This window comes from Lepidothrix coronata, unplaced genomic scaffold, assembly GCF_001604755.1.
Source record: "Lepidothrix coronata isolate B3197 unplaced genomic scaffold, Lepidothrix_coronata-1.0 Scaffold77, whole genome shotgun sequence".
Classification (NCBI taxonomy): Eukaryota; Metazoa; Chordata; class Aves; order Passeriformes; family Pipridae; genus Lepidothrix; species Lepidothrix coronata.
This window is the reverse complement of record NW_016690257.1, coordinates 3,997,611-4,018,634: the sequence shown is the minus strand read 5'-3', so window position 1 is coordinate 4,018,634 and position 21,024 is coordinate 3,997,611. Positions and strand designations below refer to the sequence as shown.

Here is a 21,024-nt window from a genome sequence, read left to right as displayed (position 1 = left end):
ATTCTATTCTAGTAAACTTCCCCTTTATATTAAAATTATATCTGCCTGGATGTACTCGCTACTAGGAAAAAAAAAAAAAAATCATTACCCCTTTTAAAATACTTGAAGAGTACACCTGAGACACAGAGTAACTCAAGAGCGACCAGTGGAACATTTGGATACGCTCTGAGTGCGACATCGCTAAATTAACCCGCCTGCTGCTGAAGGCTCCGCAGGCAGGGAAGCATCTGTGTGTCACAAGACATTCCTTTCCTGCACACAGCTCTCTCTGCTGCTCAGCACACCCACGGTGTCCGTACGGGCTGCACTGATCAGCATTTCACGTGCTCTGCTTGTGTGTCCTCTTTTCTTTTCTTCTGCAGAGAGTTTTTCTGGTGGGTCTTTGTTTTGCTTTGTTTTGTTTGGGTTTTTCAATCGTAGGATAGTTTGGGTTGGAAGGGACCTTAAAGATCATCTTCTTCCTCCCCCTATCACGGGCAGGGACACCTTCCACTAGACCAGGTTGCTCCAAGTCCCGCCCAGGCTGACCTTGAACACTTCCAGGGATGGGGCAGCCACAGCTTCTCAGGCCACCCTCTCACAGTGCCACATCACTCTCACAGGGAATTTATTCCTAATATCTAATCTAAACATGCCATCTTTCAGTTTAGAGCTTTTCCACTGCCCTATCACTGCAGGCCCTGGTCCAAAGTCCCTCTCCAGTGCTCTTGGAGCCCTTTTAGGCACTTGAAGGGTCTCTAAGTTCTCCCTGGAGCCTTCTCTTTGCCAGGCTGAACAGCCCCAGCTTCCTCATCTGCTTTCTTTTCCATCTATTCTTGTCTTTTGGAGAGGTTTGCTTCAGTGACAGCACTCAAGATGGGCCAGTTCAAATCTGCCTTTTGCTTACTCTGTACTCCTTTGACATCAACTCCACCTCCAGAGTGAACAAAACTGTCTGATAACCAAAAATCTATTGCTATAACATACCATAAGGGTTGTATAAAGGCTTTGCAGAGCTCTGCTTGGTGGGTACTGCAGCAGGAGACAGATGGAGCACTGATGCACCCACCCTGCCACCAGACCATCCTCCTGAATCTCCAAGGGTACATCTCCCGTGCACAAAGCAATGCCATGCAGTAACAGGGACCGGACACCCACCCAGGAGACACAAGATTGGAGGCAGCCATAGCACGGCAGTGCTTGTCCTAAACCACACATCCACACCTCCAATTTTGCTCTTTTTCCAGCAGAGGAAATCACATCTCATAGCAATGACCAGGTGACCTGACTGTGCTGGGAAGTGGACAAGCAGGATGGAACTTAGTAGGGCTTTCCAGAGCACCTCTGGCAGTCATCTCCTGACCCCTGAGTGAGGTATGGTGTCACAGCCCCCATCCACTGCCATGACCTCACAGCCCAACGTGGACTGGTGGGTCTGGCATGGGGTCACAGGGTGGAAAAGATGCTGTGAAACTACGTCAGCCCACAGTTTGTGCTGGAGCCTGGCAGAAGGGGCAGGAGAAGGAGTGGGAGGACAGCCAGCATTGGCCCCTGAGCTGTGCTCATAGTCTCTGTCCCCAAGACCTTCCATGCTCATAATGAGCCAGTACGTGACCCATCGTCCCAGATTCAGAACAACCCATGCTTATTTTAACACGTTGTCATGGTGACCACTAGTCTTGCCAGGGAAGACTGACTTGCAAAGCAATCGTTATTTATGTAGTTACTCTTACACGTAAAATCTCATCTGCTGGACTCATATGTTGTTATACCTGGCAGCCATCTACCTGCTCCAGCACCTCTTCTTTGACAGGAATCAGGACCAGACACTTCAGAAACTCCATAACAGAACACAGGTGATGCTTTGTCTGCACACTTGTCAACTAGAAAAGTCACATGCCCAGTTTGAAAAAATACCACAGGTGTTTATGCTCATAAAACTCAGAGTTTCTTGGTTTTTTTTTTTCTTTTTTTTTTTTTTTACCAGACCACTCCTGCATGGGTTGCCAAGTGGTGCTGCAGAGCACTCACTGAACTTTTGAAGGACCAGAAAGCATTTTGCAAGATTTATAGAGCTCTATTTGCTTTGAAAGGGGATCCAAATAAGATGCATCTTCCCTGCTGGAATTAAAGCAGAGATCCCAGGAAATGCCATGTGTGCAAGGCCAGTCTCAACTGTCTCACTCACAGCAGACCCACCACAGTCCTGTACACCCACACTGCGCATCTTGAGAAATCCCCTAACCTGAATACTTTGGTCACTTCTTTTCTACTTGTTGACATTTGTGAGGTCATTCAGGTTGTTCCTGAACAGCAGCCTAGGGGGTTTTGGGGGAATTCTTTTTATTAACTAATCTTTCTATGTTCCCTTACCCTAAAGTCATCTATTTTGTCTATGGGGGCACCCTGCTCACCTCCTGATCTCCACGCTCTCCATATCTCTCTCCCACCCACTGCAAAAGTTAGCAGGAGTTGACCTTTCTCCTCACCAGCTGTCAGACCTGGCAGAGGTTCCTGAACAATGGAATTTTTGCCTTGTGGGGCTTTTTTTCTTGTCTTCCCCATCTATCTTAAAAATAAACACAGACCAAGTGACAAAAATTCATACACTACCAGTCTGTTCCGCAGACAGTTACACAGTTACGGTGATTGGAAAAGACACAGAGCAAAGACTGATTAAAATATGATGGGCCAATGGCATTATGCATCTTATTTCTTTCACAGATGTAGTCCTAAAAGTATTCTAGGACAGGCTTGAGAACATGGTGATAATCTTTTATTTATAGTGATTAAATTGTTAACATGATGGAAATTTATATTCTTGTTTTTGCGTGCCACTGCTCATTTCCAAAATCTATCTTATGAGTGGAAGGTATTTTTATTACTAGCTTCACTTACACTAGGATCAACACAGATGAGGTCTAATAGGCAATGCTAAGATAGAAATAGAAATGGAAACAGAAAAAGGAAATAACTTTATCCTTTTTTTAAGTGAGACACTGAGGCATAGGGAAATCAGCTGTGGGTACTGACCCACCTGGAAGTGCACTCTCCAGTCAATTTAAAGAGTTCCACAAAGATCACCTGGAAAATCTGTGGTGAAACAGAGAATTCAACGCTCATTTCCAGAGTCCTAGATTGCTACTTCAAGGAAAAAATAATCCCATTATTTTAGATGCAAAACCAAATTAAGAGATAACACAAGACAGAACATTTGTATTACTAATGGAAATGCTTGGACAAATCTGGTATCGTCCCAGTGATGAAACATTATACGATCTAGATATCTTGGATAAAATCATTACATGATGATAGTATAACTGATGGATAATTTGAATTCATCTTTTGTGTGAGGGCTCAGTCTATTCAGATGGATCCCTGTGAGCAAGGAGTTGCTCCAGCAGGGCAAATACAAACTACCCAACACTGCCAGTGTTAAATGCTATTTCAGTGTGCAGAAGACGTGCTGTACACACCTGGAGATCTCCTCCACCAAGGAGTCTGACACTGTCACATTCATGCAAAAACACAGCAGAGGAAGAGAGCAGGTTCTTGAGTTCATCACTTTATTAGAAGATGTTCCTTGAGATAATCATGGTCTGAGCCATGTTCTTAGCCAGGGGGTGTTGTGACACTGAGCTGCAAACTCTTCAGCACAGTCGGTGCTGTGTTGTGGTAAGTTATGTCTCATGAAGCTTTGCTATTTGAGAAGGGGAGGCTTTGAAACAAATCACAACACCACATATGAAACTAAAAAAAAAAAGCCCAAGAGCACACCACTGTCTCCATTTAGTGGATTTGGACTTTTCCAGGTGATATACCCAACCTGGAGATCTGAATTTGTCTGCAAAAGAGAGGGGATGCAGGCAGTGCTTGACTGCATGAAGCCTGTGGTCAATCTTATTGAGTATGCCACCTGGCAGGAACCAAGGAGGCACCAGAGGAAGGTTCAAGACATTTCTCTCATGAGGGAACTTTCCTACTTTCCCACAGCTGGTTAAGGTCTTCTCAATCCTGGAAGTATAAGGATTTATTTCCTGTTTCTTGCTCCTGTTGAAAGAAAACTGTTCTTTACTGTTTAGTGTGTTCTGCAGACTATCTGGAGAGTAAGGAGCTTTCATCACACAGACACAAAAATAGAGAGAGTTTTATGGGGTGTGTTTCATTCCCGTTGGGTGCCCACCAGCCATGACTAGTGCCCTTTGGGCCACACAATCAACCTCCTCACTCACGAAGATAAATGTCGTATCAGCCCTGCAGTAAGCCATCATCTATTCTTGAGAAACAAAGAGAGTATATAGCATGACCTTCCTTGAAATATTGGATCTATTTACACGGGTTTGCGTGGACCACATTACTTATGAGTCACCAAGGGGAAACTGAGCTCCTTGTAGATAAAGCGATCAGTGCAAACCACTGTAAATAAATCTGAAATTTCTATGAAGGTCGCACTGTGTCTGATTTATACTTCAGCACCCTATGAAATAATGTTGACCAGGTAAGTGGTTTTCAATTATTTTTTTTTATTCACATAAGAAAAGAAAAAAACCTCCTTTTTTGTAGTATAAGGGACTGCTCAATTTTAAAGTGCATCTAGTTAGAGAGATGGCACATGCCCAGGAAGTAAGTTATTGTCTGGCATAAGGCTAAATGTTCTTAGGCCTGATTGTGCCATCCTAACTAACCAGGATGACTTGAATGGGCATACAGGGCAGAGTCAAACCCAGCAGCAGCCACAGATGATCCTTAGACACTGAAGCTTCATTTTTCTGATTAATCTATACCTTTGTTTCCATTATTAACCCCAGTATAGGTCAAGCCCAAGTGAAGCCTTTGTATCACTAACATAGGAGTTACCATAAGCACAGGCTTTTGGCCTTGGAAGATAAGTAATGCTCCAGTGGCCAAATTATAGGAGTGGAAGTCAGGAACTTTGTTTCTATCATTAATCTGCTTTGTGACCAGTTTCACAAAGCAGAGCTTTCTCTCAGCTTTCATCTGACCTGTCTGCTAAAGCAGGTGAACCCCTGGTGTCAGAGAAGTCTACCTGATGCAATTAGGAGCAATAACCATGAGGACTCCATTTTAGGTTGAGAAGAGTCTTCTGGCTGAATGTGCAATCAGTTGCTTCAGTTTGCAAAATCAGACAAGAAATCTATGAGCAGATTGTCCAAGAATATTGATAGTTTTCTACTTGCTGCTCATGATGTTACTGGAAGGTTAAAATGGTATCTAGTAAATCTGAACTTGATCATCATATATTCTGCTGAGCCTCAAACTCATGTTTTAGTGTTCTAAACAGGGTGAAATAAAAACATTTTTGGAGTACCTAAGCTTAACACAGGAAGAACAATCTTTTGAGAATTACAGCAAGGTTGAACTTGCCCGAACTGTTACTCATTCTCACAAAAGTTTTACTTTACACAGTAGGAAGTTAAGATTCGGAAAGTCTGAGAGTCTTCAGGGACACTAAGCAGCCTCAGTGATCACAGCAGATACAATTCAGACCTGGTAAAGACAATAATGCTCTCTGGCAAAAGAGAAAAGTCGAAGTTACTTCATGAGTCCTCCACAATGTCAGGAAAACATGTCTTTTTTAAAATTTCCTGGAAAATACACCCAGCACTCAAACTTCAGCTCAATTTTTAAACTTTGTAATAAAATGGCTGGAGTTACAAGCTGGTCTGAAACACAGCCTTCCAGGAAGTCTAGGTACAATAAGGTTTTTCTAAACCAGACTGAGGTTTTAAAACCAAATTGGTTAATTTAAACCTGAGTGGTACCAGCCTTTTGTCAGCCTCAGCAGTTCTGCCACACCTCAGGACCTTTTATCAAATCTATGCCTCAGCAAATTTAAATGCTAGTTTAACTGCAGTTGTTAGTTAAATGACAGTTAATTACATCCTTGTAGCTCAGAGAGTAGCTTACATATTGGACAGGATGTATATGAAGTGTCTCTGCAAAAGTTGAGTCAGAGCAGCAGTTTTCCCTTCACTGTGGAAACACCTTTCTGCCCCACAGAGGGCAAATCTAAGCACCCATCAGCACTCCAGGACCATCCTCAGCCACAGGAGGTGGCTCAGCTCAGCTGATCGTTGCCTTCTCCAGGGAAGGATCAAGAACTGCCTCATGACTTACAGGAATGGCAAAAAACACTGAAACCTTAAAAAGGTAGTGGATGCCCCATTCCTTTAAACATTCAAGATTAGGTTGAACAGGGCTCTGAGCAACCAGATCTCGTTGAAGATGTCTCTGCTCACTGCAGAAGGGTTGGACTAGGTGACCTGTAAAGGTGCCTTCGAACTCAAACTATTCTATGATTCTACAGGATTGGAGCCTTAAAAGTCGTTAAAGTAGAATGATCACATTAAACAGGTGGGGGTTTTTGTTGCTGTTATTAACACTATCATGATTGTGACAGTTCTTCACAAAAGTACCAGACAGGAAGAAGACCCAAATTGTCCTAGTCCCTGTGTAAACTCCAATCCAGATCCTAGAAAACTGCCACTTAAACTTTACAATTGAATTACATCAATGCTATTCAATTTGAATATAATGTCTTTAGAGTAATTGCACTGCAAAAACCATCTATGCAAAATATTAATTCATATTTTTTATTTACTTCATTTGGCAGTTTGTCTTGCTGCCTCCTCTTCACTCAGATTTATCAGTAGTCTGGCAACCATCAAAGACCATTTGAGAAGTGGCACAGTCTTGGCAAGGACTGGATCCTAGCAGAAGACTCTCTGAAACTCACAGTAAAGCCCTCCCATTCTGTTGCTCCACAGACCCTGCTCCACCATCTGCCTTGTGAATTAGATTTTTTTGTTGCTGCATTTCACAAGTTTAAAAATACGGTTATTATGATCCATAAACCAGCTTTCACGGAGATTATTAATTAAGTCCCAAATATTGTACTGACGTGCTTTGTGAAATATGCCTCCAACGTCACAGCAGTGCTGCTGTTACAACCCATCTGCAGAATGCCACATCGGAGCACTTAAAAGTTTCGTGTTGCCTGCAGGAGGGGGGGAGAGGGGAGTTTTGTTTTGCCATCCCTTGTAGCAGTCCAAGAAGTAAAACCTGGAGCCTTAGAGTCAGGTGGATGAGATAAATTGAAACGGATCTTATTGCTCCCAAACACTCTCCTGGAAACAATGGCATCTTGACATTTTATCAGTCACTCATGCGGTCATTCTCAGCGGTATCAGCCAGAGCTTGAAGGATAGAGCCGTAAAGAAAGGATTGTCAGCCATAAACATTCCTCAAAACCATGAAAGCCACAAATGAAAGCTTAAGTAATGGAGGACGGAATACCCTTGATATTTCAACAATTACCTGCAACAACAGGCTTTGTTCAGAGCCCCGGCCATTTTTTTCAAAAGCCTTTAGTTGTCATGGCCAGAATAGGATAGGGGAAGGGAAAAAAAAAAAAAAAAAACAAAAAAAGGGAAAAAAAAAAAAAAAAAGAAAGGGGGAAAAAAAGACAGAAGAAGAGAAAAAGAGAAGGATTAAAAGTTCCTATGTGAAAAGATAAACTTGAGTGGTTGCATATATGAAGAAGTTTATGGAAATTTTTCATTTTTTTAAAAAATCAAGATTTATTGCCAGATATTAGGCTGGTAGAGAGATACTTCTTTTTTTTTTTTTTTTCTTTTTTTCTCCAAGAGATCATTAGAAGAACATTAATGCTGCTGAGCTGTTACCTCTCTGGCCATTTCTGATGTCAAATTATGGAATAAAAAAATGACACTTGAAAGGACATAGCAATGGAAGGTGCTTCAGTGACGGACAGAAGCGAGCAAGTGGGAAAGCAGAAGTGAATTCAGCTTCTTACACTTTGGGAAAACTATCATATTTTTGTGCAGGAGAAGAAAAAGAAAATCTAGTTTTAAGTAGTCTTTGTGCCAGTATTTTAGCAATTTAGAGCTCATAGAAACTAAGTAAAATGTAGTGCTTGGTATCCAAGTCAACCCAAACTCTGGAGGCAGCAAACATGAAAGGTTAAATGCTCTAGAAATTGCATTTGTAGAGTTTCTCAACTTAGGAGATTAATAGTTACTCAAAGCAATGGATAAATATTAGCAAAGGACCATTAGCAGAGAAAAACACATCAGTGAATCAGAGCTCCCCAGCTTATCAGATCAATTTTAAACAGGTTTATCTTGGACTTTTCCAGCACCTTAATGAGGAACAAATTGGTTTTTTACCCCTTTTTGTTTCCTGAGATTTTGTTGACTTTTTGTTGTTAGGTATATCCAACCATTAATATAAATGGGTTAGTGGCATAAGACAATTAATTCCCTCTTCCCTTCAAGTTTCTGAATACAGGCATTTTATGAAAGTTCCCTTTTATTGCTCTGCTGATGGTCACCTAAACTTTAAGAACAAAAGAGTTACTGTTTAATGATTCTCACAAAGGAGGAAGAGACCAAGTAATAAATGGAAACAACACCAGAAACAGGCTATTTTTTGGGGTTTTTTTGGTTGCCTTTTTTTTTTTTTAGTTTATATATATATACATATATATTGGTAGACAATAATGTGAACAGATGAGTTAGAGCTTGTATACTGGCGTGAGTAATTCTGTGGCCAGAGAGAAAAGAATCACACCCTGAACCACGCCCTGTGTTTGCAAGCAAATATTGAACCAAGCAGTTGAATAGGAAAGCTTTATTTTACCTTTCAGACCTCCAGGGGATTAGAGGGAAAAAAATAACAAAACAAAACACACACATCAAAAAAAAAGAAAAATGGAGAGGAGAATGATATTTAAAATACAGTCCTTGCTAAAGCAACAAAACACATTCATTATACTTTATTAATGGCAGAGTGGTGAGCAAAGCAAAGGCACTCTTTTTTAAAAGAACTCACTTGCCTATGTAGAAATCTGAGTTCATTAGAAATGCTCCAGGAGATGCCTGTGGTCTCTCACTGTCATTCCAAAAAACTACAGGTCCCCATAAATCCTAGATGATTTCTGACAGGGTGATGTGGATCTTTTAAACACCCAAGATTGTCTCAGATGATTCAAAGCACCCAAGGGAAAGAAATTGGAATTAACTCCAAGAGCTAAACCTTCCAAGACATGCAGACACCCGCCTCTGGGCCAGGCATCTCGTTAACTATTGACTTCTGTGGGCTTCAAATGACTTTTGGCACCTAAATGACTCTGTGGAGCTGACTACAGGATCCTTTTCCCTGGGGTACCTCTGTCTGGAGTTCATAACATTGCTCTGCAGTCTGGGGGCTGGGTTTTGCTCCTGACCAGTTGAGTAAATCTTGATGGTCCCTTATCCACCTTTGCTTTCATTTGGCATTGTAGGAGTTTGGTTTATTTAAATCTCTGCCTGCAAGGCCAAATTTCTCTACGCCACTGTAAACAGAGCCCAGGCTTCTCTGGACACTATCAAAGGGCTGAGGTAACGGATTAGTTTTCACGGCCTTTGGATACAGTTTGTCATTTTGGAAGGGTGCTGGAAGCTGTCTATGCCCTGAGGTGTCTGTGAGATGGAAAGTAGTTACCCTGAGGAGCTGTAAAGTCTCATGGAGAAACTTGTCCTCACCTCCATCAGCACTTGTATGTCTCCTGGAGGAGGGATATCATGCAATCCCCTTCTACCCCCAGACCCCACAGACCAGTAACATCTGCTCATTCTCCTCCCTTAATTCCCTGGCCATATAAACCTGTTAGGTTCCTGCAAAAGTCTTAGTTTAGATGAAGCATAACTTTTCACCAAAAAATCCTAACAGGTTTTGACATCAGCAGTTGGTTTTATACATTATTTGGATGCAGGAGGTCTAACAGGATAATGTAGGAATCTCTGTTTATACCAATTGTAGCTGACAAGCAGATGCAGCTGCTCTTACACATTTTTTCTTACACTTGGCATTGTCTGAATTCTGCAAATAATGATGCTGGTAAGTTTGGAAGTTTTCTAAACTGTATTCTTTTGGATTCATATATTCATCCCATTTTCATGACAAAACAAGTGCTTTTTCTGTGAATACTTCAAGCTTTTACAGAGGGAAGAACAGAGTTACCATGAGGTTAAATGTTGCGGTGTAGGTCTGAGCAAGTTGAAATACAGAGCAACACTTCCACTTCCTCCAATGAAATATGCATTTCATCTTCTATGAAGACTTGTTTCTTGCTAGTCTCTGTCAGCAGGAGCCATCAACATAACAGTGTTTTGCTGACCTGTGAAAGAGCTTCTGGTAACCACTACTCAAGAGCTCCATTAAGACAAACCATTTAAGCTGATTCCATAACAATGTGAAACTTTTGTAGAATGAGGTTAGGAGGTTGATGCATTTTATATAACCAAATGCAACCATTTTGGGCCTGAACTTGTGAGCTGCTGAATAGTCTCAGCTTCCATTAACGTCACAGACATGCTCAGCATTTTATGAGATCAATATCGATGAAATCTAAAATATTAAGATAATGTTTTAGTTACAGTAATAGCAACAGAGGTGCGTAGGAATTTGAAGACATTTCCAAAATAAAAGAAACAAAACCCATGGTATGTTTACTCGTTACTGATGACAGTTTCTAGTTAAATCTTTGCCTTGCTTTGTCGTGCCTTGCCTTGCCTTACCTTCCTCCCTCTTTAATCTGAAATCTCTTAGTAAATCTCTTAGTAAAGCTAATCCGATTCATGATGTAATACATTTTTTCACACTGTTCCTCAGCAATTGTCAAGTATATTAAATTGTTAATAATTAGGTGGGTAGCTCCAGTTTTTAATAAGTACAACATAACACACTCAGCCCATTAAACTGAAAGGTAAGGGACAGTAACCCACGTAGATTAATCAAATCAGAAATCTAGCCTGGAAAGAATCCAGTCCAGCTCCCTGTTTGGGTTTTTTTCAGGAAAGTTTATAGTTTAGTCACACATATAAGTGTATGAACACTGTTGAAAACCTTGTTGAGTCCAGTTGACTCTAACAGGAGGCAAGTTCCACAGCCATATTCCTCTAACAGGTATAATTTTTATCTCCTTTTCCACATTAAATATACTAATTTATAGTTCACCCTATAAAATAGATCTTGGTGATACTAGTAATGTCAATGACATCTAAACCCTTAAAGTTTCTTAGGATTTTTCTGAAGGATGTTTGAGATCCTCCATTCCCACTGACTGCAGAAGGCCTGAACAGAGCTCACCAGCAAGATCACAGCTAGGATGCCTCCAAAATTAAATTCCATCAGTCTAAGTAGAAACAGCACTGCTAAGAAGCAGGTTAAATTATAGTTTGTGGGAAGTTATAGACCATTTCCCAAAAATATCCTTTCATCTTGAAACTTCTAGTACTTGAACACACAAATCCCTCCTCTTTCTCAGGCTATTTATCATTTTTAGAGGCTATAAATTATACACACCGAGCACCAATTTTATACACCAACAACCATAACAATGCAGTTTCAAAATAGAACACTCTGAAGGGTATGTTCCCCTTTCAAAAAGGATCAGAAAGGATAATAATGCAATGCCTAGGTCTGCAGTAACATTTTCCATTCAAAGATCTCAAAACGGTTATAAAGGAGCCATTAACCTCATTAAACACCTGTGAGACAGGAATCCAGCCATTATCTTCATTGCTTTCCATGAAGAGGAAGAGTGGGGAGGGTATCTTACGTTCGTGTACCTTAAGGGGAAGTTTTACAAGTGTTTTCCAGTCCTGCTATGACTGGTTCAACTCCATCAGTTTTAAGCAAATTCGGGAGCAATATATTGATTGTTCTGAGCCAAGACAGATTACATGATATATAACATGCTGACGGCAATGCTGGATAGATCAGGCTCCTAACACCAACTGACTGACTGTTGTTAGTATTGACATCAAGTTAATTCATCGGGAGGAGAAGTTGTACCACAGAAATCAAAAGTGCACATCACCAGCTTCTCCCTGGTGGAGTTTGGGGTCTTCCACTGCCTGAAAGGGAGCACAACTGTCTCTTTGGAGAGCTTGCCACAGACTCAAAGTGGGAAGGTACCCTGGATTCCCTGCCAAGAGGGACATCCTGAGCGGAGAGGAGTAAGTCACAAAGCCAGGGCTGGCAGAGTAAAACCTCAGGGAGACATGCTGCATCTGTTCTCTTCCTGGAATAGCTCTCGGTGATCCCCACTTAGCTGACCCCTGGATCACAGATCAGAGCTATCTGCCTCTAGTCACTGAGGAGTGACTATGACCTGAGAGAAGTGTCAGGCCAGATTCAGGATTTCACACTTGTTGTCTGGCTGGAAAAGCCTACAGCTGAGCCTGGCAGCCTGAGCTTTTGTTATATTCAGCTGCTATTCAGTCAGCAGCATATGGAGCACTGGATACTGTGGCCTGAATGTAAAGCTGAAACCCACCCTGGTTTGCACTGCTGCTCTTAGTCATCTATTTTTTCAGACATTGAGATGCCAGAGTTGAGTGTCTCAGTCTTTCCCTGTGTGTTTATAGTCTGTGTGACATTTTGACTCCTGCTTTTGTTTTATTAACAGTATTTTTTACAAAGTTTTCTGGACAAACAAGTCTAGAGAGGCTCAGCTGCTTACTCAGGGTCACCAGTACAGAAACAGAATCCAAATCATCTGCATCTTCTGACCACAGATCACAAGGAATCACTTCCACGTGTGGAAGATATGTTTTCCATCAGTTACTCCATTTTCCACATAAAGTCTTCTCTGAAATGTCTCCCTATTCCAGAGTTCAGTTATCTCCCCTTGAAAATCACCCACCTCCACTCTGACACAACCAGTGCTATATTGTAACATGTTTACCCTTCAACTTTACTGCCTTTTCTCTTTTTAATACTACATCTAGATATTACAAATCTTTAGGAGACTACAGATATGCTATATTCCCCCAGAAATACAAAAGTTAATAAGTAATTTCATAAATACCTAAACATTAGGAATTATTTAGTTTCAGACAGTACTCAGGAGGAAATTTCCAATTTTTGTTTTGCTTCACAACCATTATGAAAGTCAGCCTTTGTTCGCCCTCGTTACCAAGTATATTTCCTGACGAATGCCAATATTGCAGCATATGCAAAATGTCTTTTGCTTTACCTGTGTCATCAGTTTTCAGTTCAAGAGTTGTATTCTGTGTGGTGAGGATATTTAGGGAGTTTGGGATTGAAGGATGTGAGAGACCAGTTCCCCAAACTCCAGCATAGCCATTGTGGTAAGAGCTAAACATGCCATGAGTCAGAGCATCCCTGAAGCACTGAGGCAAGGGAGACAAAAGATGAGTAAGGCAATGTCCACAGAGGCATCTGGCCAAAGTTATAGGATAGGTCAAGGGGAGAATGAAACATGGATCACAAATCTCTCTGCTTCTACTAAGTGTTCTTGCCACAAGGTGAAATACAAAAAGGATTTACTTGTTCATCTTGCCTTTCTATTTCAGTACCTATCACCACATGAGACTCTCCTACCCTTTTGCCAGACTAATTAGATTGTTTTAAAATTCCCAAGGCTTCTTCTGGACTTTCAGAAGCCAGAATGAGATGCAAACCAAAACGAATCAGGAGAAGAAAAATCCATTTTCTTAACCCTTACTTTAGTGATGTTCACAGGAAACATACATGTTATCTGCTGATTTTACCCAGGGAAGGCCACATCACAGTTTTGCACTGTGCTCTTAAACAAGAATCCTTTTCTTCCTCCCACCCTCCAAATGCATATAAAACCCAGAAGTGTGCAGGTTTTGCGCTTTGTAAATATGCTTACCTGGAATATGAATTCAAGTTTGAGCCTGTGATTTGCTTGATCTGGAACTCACTTTGCCAAGAGGATGCAAACAAGAACATATAAGTGCTGACAGTTCTCCAATGCCATTTCCACAAATCCTCCTCCAGGGACAGATAAATAATGAAATGACTCGATGGGAAATAACACTAAAGCATCCCAGCCCACAGAACCACAGGATATGCACCAGAAACACATGGGTGAATGCTGAAATGCTGAGAACATTTAGTAACACAGATAGGACTTTGGGAATCCTCATGCTTGTCTAGGCTAACTGAAGCGTAAATCTGGAGTAAATGGAGCAACAGTGATGCAAACTGTCATAACAGATTGAGAACCAGACTCAGAGCTCCTACCATCTACCTACATGATGGAAAAAAATCTTCATCGTCTCTATATCAAGGCATATTTCTTGATATTTCTCTTTTGAACACCTTCTCTGCTGTTTTAGTGGCGCTGAAATGCAAAATATTCATCTTACGTTTTCCACAGCTGACTCCCATTCTGCTAATTCAGTCATGCAAGATTTGACCCAAATGACTCCTTTCTTTTGATTTTTTTATTACTTTGCTGATATTTGTAGGCAATATCTTTATGTCCGAGGCTGTCAGTGAACTGAGTTTGATCAGGCAAATCTTTACTCCCAAGACTGTGCTGCTGAATTAGAATGGTAGAGTGTGCTCTCAGCTAAGTGCATTAAGTAAAACAGCATAACAGCATGCAGCAGTTTAGACTTGCAGCCTACAATTTCCCCTCCTGCCCAGAACTTATCAGGGAGATCTATTAACATCCTGCAAGCACAGGGCTCTTCCATTCAGTGACCATTTCCTTTCCTATTCCTTACTAACATGCTATTAACCATTTCAGCCACTGCTGAGCATTGAGTTGATGTTTGCAGAGAGGTATCTAAAATGATTTAAGGACTGCCTTCCTGATTGTGAAATATTTCCTTCAAGATCTTTATAACTTCTGTAAGCATATTTTTTTTTCCTTATTTATTAGGTAGATACCTCTAACCGTAAGGGAACCATATACCACCATATACAAACTCTAGGACTTCTCAGACACATCAGGGTCTCCAAGATTGATGACTTAATGCTTGTTATTGAAAGGACTGACTTCAGTTTTCTCTAAGCAAAAGACAACTGGAGGACCTATAGCCTTGTGTTGCAGTCATTAAGCTGTATGTCATCCTCCTGTTCCCATTCAAGGGCTGTCTGTTGTCTCTGCTCTTCTCAGTCAGGGAGATGCTCTGATTCAAGACAATGTCATCAGTGGCCCCAATTTCTACCTCTGGCTTTAGAGATAACACATCTCTTTTAGTTATCCAGTACCATTTTTTCCCCTTTTGCTATCAAACAAACCATAGGTTTCTTTCTAATATGATACCTGTTGTTCTTTGGGAGTTTTTCTGATTTTTATGAGAGACTGTCCCACTCGGATCCACCTTTCAACAACAAGAGGGACGAAAGGGTCTTAAACCTCTTAAAACCATCTTAAAAGGGAAATGCTTTTCATAGAGCAGCTCTTCAGTTTTCATATGGTTCTTGCTCATTGTGTTTTGATCCTATTGACGCTGAATGCTCTCTTGCTATACCTCAGTGTGATATAATGGAAGGAACACCATGTGGTAGTCTGCAGAAAAGTCGATTAAACTAGCAGACATAAAACTGCAAACAGCTTTTACGCGTCACTAATGGACTGGGACCGCTTGGCTTTTATGATAGCTCAGAAAACCTTACACACCTGAGGTGCTGTAAAAATGAGTAACAGTTAAAAACAGGAAGAAATGTAAAGGACAAGGTGCAAAGCTAGATGGCTTTTGGCATGAGCTGTTCAACAGTGTCAGACCATAGTCTGTTTACAGGTGCAAACAAAATGAGCTCTCTTCCTCATGGGAGAACTGCCATGATCCCAAATGTATCCTGCAAACTTGGTGATCAAAAAATTTAACTATTAGCAGAGTCCCTTTCCATCTGTTAAAAAGAGGAAATGGCTTTGGTCAACAGGGGCATTTAAATTGTAGATTCAATGTTTGGCCAACTAAGGATGAGAAGTGTCATTTTTCTCAGACTTAGCAGAAACACTGGTCATTAAATACTTCCCCACTTCGTGTTTAGCTCTGGCTAGTGCTGCCTGTCTTTTACTTTCAGACCCTCAAGGCTTTTTGTGTCATCATCATCTTGCCACATGTAATGTCTACATGGTGCTGTTTCCCCTTTTAGGACCCAGAACTCAGAAGGACAAAAGTTCTGTCAAATCCTTTTCTCCTCTCCTCTGCTGGCAGACACATGGACTAATTCTCCAAGACAAACTTAACAAAGCAGTATCAGAGAAATGACAAATTTCTACAAAAAATGCTGAATACTGCAAATGATATGCCTGAAAAATCACTTGATCATTAAACAATAGAAGATGTCTTCTGTAAAATAAATAAACCATGAAAGAAGAAGGCATACCTGCAATTTAATATTAATAGGATCTGAACTGTTCAGGAAGATCTTGGCCAAGTCTGAAGATACTCTCTGTGTCATACACTTTTGACAGATGCTGTCCCCAAAGCAAAGCTGAAGCCAAGTCTGACACCTGACTCATACCAACAGGGAAGACAAGAGAAATCTCCAAGTGTGGTTCAACTAGGCAGGAGACAGCAGGGTTTTTTATGGCAGAATCTTTTGACTGTCATAAATTTTCATGCTCTATGCCTAGATGTCATGGTGAAAGGCAATAGATTATATCCATTTGTCATTATTAAAATTCCTGCTCATAGCTGGAAGAAAAAAGTTAACTTGCAGATAGTATAGCTCAATTAAGTGGAAAAAACACATCCTAAAGAAAAGCGACTCTAATTGAAGAGCTTTGACCTAAAATGAATCAGGTTTGGTCTTAACTGACTGAGCATCAAAATATATATTCTATTATTCTTTATTTTGCTGTGGTAATTAATGTAAGGAATGTTTCATGCCAAGCTAGCTTTGCCTGTAATGTTCTCAGATTAAAGAAAGTGGAAATAGCATCTCTGTCAGAGTTGCACAGTGTTCTCATCCCCTGAAGGAAACCCAAACTCTGCTGATTAAGAAGACTTCAGCTTTTGATCGTGAGTTATTGGATATTGACCCATCATTCAGTCAGGGCTGCAGACTGACTGTCCTGAGCTGAAAGGCTTGGAATCAGATCACGTCCAGGGGGAACAGCTCTCCGAGCAAAACTTCCTTCCCATCTAAATCAAGCCTACAAATAGCAACTCACGTTTGTCAGACATTCATCAAATGTGACATGCTTCGTGGAGCCAGGCCACAAAAACACAGGAACCTGTCATAATAACCTCATGCAAGACAGTGGATGGTCCTGATGCTGTATGACATCCTGGGTAGCAGATATTCACCTGCTTCCTGAGCAGGTGAATCTAAAACTCAATCTCGTAGAAAGAGAAATTGTCACTCATAAATTGGAGGGGGGGGAGAAAAAAAAAAAAAAAAAGAAAGTATCTGATCTAATTAAAATGCACATTGATTACTGTCAGGTTGTGGAAATGCTGACATGCAGGGATTGATCCTGCTTGGAGATGGTGCGTGAAGCAGCAAGCCCCAAAACTGGGAGCTATCTGTCTTTCCAAACCCATAATAAGTAGCTGCTAAACCCAGGCAAAAAAAGTCCTCCAAAGTTAGGTATCTCAGCCTATCACTTAAAACCACTTCTGGTCTGGGAAATGATTATCACTGTTCTTGTTAATTTTCAGTACAGAATGCTGCAGTTTAAACACTTTGGTACAGAACCATCCACATTTACCGACCCTCGTGCAGCACAGTCTGCAAGACTTCAGGCTATGCCAGGATCAGCTCAATAAAAACACAGCAGACAAGATGTGATGAGCAAGAGTAGACAGTGTCTATCCAAGCCCAGCTTGCTTACACAGTGCAGCAGGACAGGATCAGGAGCCAGCAGGAGGGGAAGGTTTTGAGATATAGATGAAATCAACAGTGAAGGAAAAGTAAAGTTAACACAAAACTTTTCAAACAAAAAAAGCCTCTAACGAATCTGCCTCCTTTTCAAAATTAGGGAATGAGAGAGAGTACGTTTAAGTAGCTAACAGGAAGAAATTCTTGATGGTGAGAATGGTGAGGCAGTGGAGCAACCAGCCTGGAGAAGCTGTGGCTGCCTGATCCCTGGAAGTGTTCAAGGCCACGCTGAATGGGGCTTGGAGCAACCTGGTCTAGTGGAAGGTGTCCCTGCCCATGGCAGGGGGTTGGAACAAGATAATCTTTAAGGTCCCTTCCAACGTAAACCATTCTGTGAGTCTATGAAAAGTATTTTGCCCCCTAATGATTTGTTTCTCTGGAAAAAGTTCCCTTTTTTAAGTGGACATTTCCTCCCTCCACCATTATTTTTTAATCCCTTTCTTCCTGTCTTCATCCTCCTACTATCCCATTTTTCTATTGTGAAAGGAGAAATTAACTTAGAAAAATGAAATTACAGCTGAAGACTTTTAATAAAACTTTTGCAACAAAAATCTCAAATAAACAAATATTAATCTGGTTTGGAAAGACAAATTTTAGTTATATATATATATATATATATATATTCTTACTTAAGTAGATTTACTGGAAATCCCCTATAGGCAGTAATAAGTTCATTTATTTTCTTGTCCTAAAAGAAAAGAAAGATCAATGGTTTTGGTTGGTTGTTGGCTGTTTTTTTAAATTTTGTTTTGCTACATGCCCACATTCCAGATTGAATATATGTAGGGAGAAAAAGCCAAATAAGGATCTAACTATGAATAAATTCACAGTACATGCATTGCTGAGGTGAAAATATGTAAGGGTTCCCAGTGAGCAGTTCAGGTGCCCATTGTGTCCGGTTGTGTCACATCCGGACACATCCACAACATCCACAGGTGGATGCTGCAGTGCCAAAGACAATCTAAAATGATACCTACATTTGTAATACTCAGACTGTATCCCCTTAGGTAAAATTACATCAATTTTCCTTGTGCCAGTTCGCTCACCTTCAAAAAAAAGGAAACTAATACAACTTATGATCACTTAAAAAATTCTATTTAATCCATTGAAAAAATTATAGACAGAAAATATTAAAATACTTTGACCTATCTATCTAATTTATTGATACATTTTCAATCAGTAGATAAAGTTATGCTATACACCAGAAAAATAACCCAATTCACTGGACAGAAGGAATGTAAAACTCAGACTTCCCTTGGAAAAAAAAAAACATAACTGCTCAGCTTTGACTTATATTCTTTAGCAAAATAGATAATTGCTGTAGTAGAATAGCTTATAGTTGATTTTTCAGGTAGAACAATAGATGTCACTAGTTTGTGGACAGAAAAAATTTCCCTTTTGATGGTCAAGTTCTAAATTACTGTGACAGACATTTCACTGACAATCTGTGGTGGTCAGAGGTGGGTCACAGTGCCCATCCAGTTTATGTACTGGATGTAGGTGTCTGTGAGCTTGAACTTAAAAACCTCCCAAAACTGCAAGTCATCTTGGAAAAATCTCCACATAGAACTTCACACAGGCACATCCTTCTTCCTAACACAAGACATTAGAGATCTTCTATACTATGACAAAAAAAAATGAGAAAAAACCCCAAACCCTGGATTATTGATAATTTGCAGCTGGAATGAGGTGCTTTATGATCGATGCCCTGCGAGGAGGATGCTGTAAACAAAACATTATTTTGTATTGCAAATAAATGGGTCTGCTAAGTGCTGTGTAAATCCCCCCAGGTACCAATGGTCCATAGCTCTGACAAAAATGCATTTGCAGAGCACTTAGCGTCAAGAAATACCATCTCTTGGTGCCAAAGGGTTAAGAGTCTCTCCAAATCAGAGGATAAACTCATTAAAATGGGCCATTACTAGAGAAAGAAGAAGCCCCAAGACTCCTTCCCCATTTCTTTGCCAGGTTAGCAGGAGGAACCAAAGAGCATAATACAGGTTTGAGTGCACATAAAACAATAGTAAGCTCCATAAGGAGTGAGGATTCCAAAGTAAATAGAATACAGAAAGTCAGCAGAGGCAAAAGTTAACTTAATAGAAAATACTTGACTCTCAGGTAAGGCATTAAGATGCTGTTTTGGCAGCCAGAACTAATAGCAGACTTGCTGAAAGGGTATTGGCTTCAGAAAGAAGACAAATACAATCCTAATCCCTTTTTCCTGCCACACACTGGAGATGAGTGAAACCCAAGGGGGAAATTCTTATTACAGCAAATAGGTGCAAGTCCACAGGAAAAATTAAGTCAACTTGACAATTTACAAATTTCCTTTCAAGCATGAAAGGTGGATGAAAACAGAAGGTTATTTTTAAATCCAAACCACCGTATTTTATATCTGTTAATATCACGGCCGAAGAATAAGGGACACAGGAAAAGAGTTCATAATGAACCTAAGCTTCATCTCCCTGGCACGAAGCCAGGACAAAATAACTTTTGTCAGACAAGCAATATTAGAAAATCTAATACCAGGAAGAGACATTTTTCCTTCTTCCCATCAGGGGCAGTGAGACCTGGCAGTTTATCCACAGCTTTCTGGGTGAAGATGCAAACCAAGGTAAAATCTACTTATCCCTGACTTTGCTGGGTAAGGAATATACAGCACAATGTTCCTCAGTTAAAAAAAAAATAAATAAATAAAAATTCCTTTGCTGTGTGCTTCACGTTCCTCCTGATTTATTCCCCTGCAGACAAAAGAGGATTAGGGATAATCAAAGTTTGCCATCAGCATACCTGTACTATTCCACAAATGAAAGACCTTGAGCTTTGTGGAAAATACCCATACTGTTAGGTGGGCATCTGCTTAACTCTTGTGGACCTTTAACATGTGTTTTGAAATGCTCAGGCATGCCAGGACCTAGCAGTATTAAATCTTGCTTTTGTAGGTGGAAAAAATTGCAATCCATGCTCCGTTACAGTCAATTGACCGTACAGATAAAATTATATCCTACCCACTACATAGAGACGGACACGCTCCTGAATCTTGGGCTCAAGTGCTCCTAACTCCCTTCTGATGTCCAGCAATCTGCACATCCACTGTTTACTTGTGGAAAATACCTCCCTCTCCCAATGATTTTGGTTTGGGTGTACAGCAACACAAGCATGGTAGAGTCAGTGAAGATGGTACCTGGGGCAAAAATAGGTAGTCTGGGGGCAAAATGCCAACTGCTAAAACCACATTTTTCCTTGATTTTCCAAAAAGTGGTTGCTTGGCTGTTTTTCTCCATCATAGATCCAGATATCTCTTCCTGTTGAGTGAGGAAATCAAAGCAAACCATTCCG

At 40.6% G+C, this 21,024-nt stretch overlaps 1 long non-coding RNA gene across 2 annotated transcripts in view; it reads right to left on the bottom strand.

The window, feature by feature from the left end:
* Window positions 1-8,725: 8,725 nt before the first annotated feature.
* Window positions 8,726-21,024, bottom strand: part of LOC108499676 — a 41,962-nt gene continuing 29,663 nt past the window's right edge. For both annotated transcript variants that reach the window (XR_001875628.1, XR_001875627.1), the window contains one exon: window positions 8,726-10,180. This is a non-coding gene — a long non-coding RNA (uncharacterized LOC108499676). The remainder of the gene's footprint in view (window positions 10,181-21,024) is intronic.